The sequence below is a fragment of the Frankliniella occidentalis genome, unplaced genomic scaffold, assembly GCF_000697945.3.
Source record: "Frankliniella occidentalis isolate FOCC.00 unplaced genomic scaffold, Focc_3.1 Scaffold125, whole genome shotgun sequence".
NCBI classification, from domain to species: domain Eukaryota; kingdom Metazoa; phylum Arthropoda; class Insecta; order Thysanoptera; family Thripidae; genus Frankliniella; species Frankliniella occidentalis.
In genome coordinates, this window is record NW_026267252.1 from 625303 (window position 1) to 628663 (window position 3361).

The window sequence follows — 3361 nt, forward strand, 5'->3', positions numbered from 1 at the left end:
AGGGAGGGAGGGAGGGAGGGGAGGTGCCTGTGCCTCTTACTCGAATAATTCGAATACGTTACCACGCATTACCCAACACTGAAACCTAATCGACGGGTAATATGGAGTCCCGCGGGAGCCGCGTTGGCAAATGTGGGTGGTGGAAAGTGTGGTAGAGGGGGCAGAGAAAAGCATTAGACAGAGAGAGAGAGGGAGAAAGAAAGAGTGAGAAATCGCGGTGTATGCTCCAGCAGCATCCCGTGGTATGCTGTGCTCCGCCCAGCTCCGCCCTGCCCAGGTATTCGGCCCACTCGCGGTGCGGCGCGCGGCCGGGGCGGTATGGGTAGCGGCCGTGGCAGAGGAACGCCAAGCTGCCAATTACCAATTACCGGCGGAACCGACCGCGAGGCATTTGCGACGTAACAGAGGCAATTAGAGACAGTTGGGACCTCTCTATATCGCGTGTTTGGGCCGCGGCGGGGCCTATCATATGTGTTGGTATATATAATAAAAAATGAAAACGCGCGAAACAATAATGATTTGTTACAAAACCCGCGCGCGGTAAAACGTTTAGCGCGTTCGCGGCCCGCCGCCGGCGCGAGAGGAGGGCTGGGCCCGTAAAAAGGAGATTGAAATCGACCGTTTCTTGAACACATCCATACACACACACATGCATACACACAAAACTCGTGACGCGGCCAAAGACATTCCTCCTGTCATGGGTCATGTATGTATAAAGTTTTTGAAGGCTCAAAAGCGACGTTGATTCCGAATGGGCAATTCCTCACCCCATTGTCGCACATTGGCGGTCTCGGACGCTATGGAGCAGCCGCGACGGGCGGGGCGGCGGTCCCCGGCGTCGGTCGCCCCGCCCCGCTAGAGTGGCGCCCTTCAGAGCGGTGTGCCCTCAGAGAGCACTGCTAGAATGGGCCGGACTGGAGGCACAGCATAGCACAGCTCACAGCGGGCCGCTCAACTCGGGTGAAAGTCCATAGTCATTTGACAGTCAAAACGACGTCACGGCCGGGTAGGGAGCCGCCCCTCGCGCGCCTCTCCATCGCCGTGCTCGCTCGACGCCAACACGCCCCGCCCCGCCCGCCCTCCTCCTGCGTATTTATTCACTTCTCGCGCTCATTTCCGCCGAATCATCGGGAAGCAGCAGCAGCAGCAACCGACGCAGCAGCGGTGTGAGCCGAGGCTATAGGGGGCGGCCTGGCCTCCGTCACTGCATCGGGCCGCCGCCGCAGCCACCCCGCAGCCGTCGTCGCGGCTCCGACAGATTTCTCATATCCGCTGCGTTATGTTGCATTTCTCATCTCGCGGGCCCGCGACTTTAATTAAGCGGTGTGACCTTTCGCGCCCGCCCCTCGAGTGATGCAATGCGGGGCGAGGCACCCGCACCTTCACCTCTCCTCTCTGTCTTTCTCTCTCTCTCTCTCTCTCACCTCTCCGCCAACTTCCGTATCGAAAGGCAGGCAGAGTGAGAGAGAAAGGGCTGCTCCGCCGGGAGTGTCCGCGGGGGGGCGCCCCGGTCGAGGCGTCGCGGCGCATCGCACATGAAATACTGCGGCCGCGTGGGTCGTTAACGGCCTCCTCATAGCGGTCTGCGCGCGGCGCGCGCGGCGCTCTGAGCGATGGTCTGTTACGGACCTTTATATCGTGTGTTGGCCACACGCCATCATTGTTTTAATTTTTAATTTATCACTCTTGAACCGCTCTGCCCCGGCTTGGCGTGATAATCGTCACCGCCACACGTATGCACGTTGAACCACTATAAATTTAGATGCAGGCCTGCACTCGCGCAGCCGCCACGCCGCCGCTAGATCACAGCGCGGCGGCTTCACGGTGTAGGTCGGGGGCGTGGCGCGAGAGGTAGTAGTGGCGAGGGGCGGCGGCGGGGGCGGCGGCGGCGGGGGCAGAAACAAGCGATCGTCGGGAAGATACCCGCAGTAGCCGCCAGGCCCGGACCAGGCAATGCCGCAGCAGCGATGCACACACACTCACACACACACACGACCACTTTGAGCACGGCCTTCCCCTTCGCCTCCTCCAGGGAGGCCCGGCGGTGGCCCCGGGGCCCCGGCGGCGGCGCGGCGGCGCTGATAATCGTCACAATGTTTTAGTTCCGCCACGCGTCGTCGGGGGAAGGCCACGCGAGGGCGCTGGGCCGGAGGAAACGACACACGCGGCACGTGTTGTTGTGTTGTTGTTGTTGTTGTTGTTGTTGTTGTTGTTGTTGTTGTTGTTGTTGTTGTTGTTGTTGTTGTTGTTGTTGTATTGTTGTTGTATGGTTGTTGTTGTTGTAATGTTGTCGATGTTGTATGGTTGTCGTTGTTGTATGGGTATCGTTTATGTTTGGTTTTGGTTGCTGTGTGGTTGTTGCATGGTTGCCGTTGTTGTAGTAGTCTATTTGTTGTTTTGTTTTTTGCACCGTGTATAAAGGGAAGCCCCGGCTCATTTAGAGATGGGACTCCCATTCCAGGAATGAGATACGGTTAGTGCAGTGTGACATTGAAGACCACTAGAAACTGCCCTGTATACCTGTAAGTAGGTGATGAACCTAGGTCGGCCCACCTGCTGCTGGGTGACACCAGCTTGAATTACGATGTGTACTAACTTCCCCCCGAGGTTTGCCCTGACCCTGCAGCGACCGACATAAGAAGTGAAACCATCGTATTTTATACTGCGGGGTTGCCGGCGCTCCAGGAGGGTAGTTCCAGACAGTTCCAGGGACGCGGACTGCAGGCAGTGCAGGAGGGGCCCCGCCTGGAGGGGCAGCGCGCAGCGCAGCAGCTCAGCGCCGCGCCGGCCGCCGACGCCGCAGTCAAATGAAGTGCTTGTTCGCTGGCATGTGACGGACCGGCGGCCGGCCGGCCGGCCCGGCCCGGCCCGGCCGTTGCCAAGGGGAACCCTACCCACCGGAACATTAAGCACTCGGACACGGGTGGGCATATCCTCAAGGGCTAGAGCGCGCCGCTGCTGCTGCACGCCGAGCCGGCCGAGCCGGCCAAGCAGTGCGGGAGAGAGAAAATACGCGCAGCGGAAACACACCCGCGAGGAGGAGAAGGACGAGGAGGGGGATAGTTTTCCAGTTCGTAAAATTGGGTTGCGTCGGGACGGAGCGGATAGACGGGCGGGACGGGCAGGGTCGTTATTGCCGCCAGAGCCAGATGAAGTGAGCAGAAAACCGCATCGTTTGCAGGTCGAGCGCCGGCGTGGCGGGGTGGGGCGGGGTGGGGCGCCGAGCATCGCGCCGACACCACTTTGCTTGTTTGCGACCAAGATTTAAACGCCGCGCCACGCCGCGCCGCGGAGCGTGATGAGGCCCATTAGGACCCGAACCTGACCCTGGAGGAAGAGAAGGAATAAGAGCAAAGAAGAG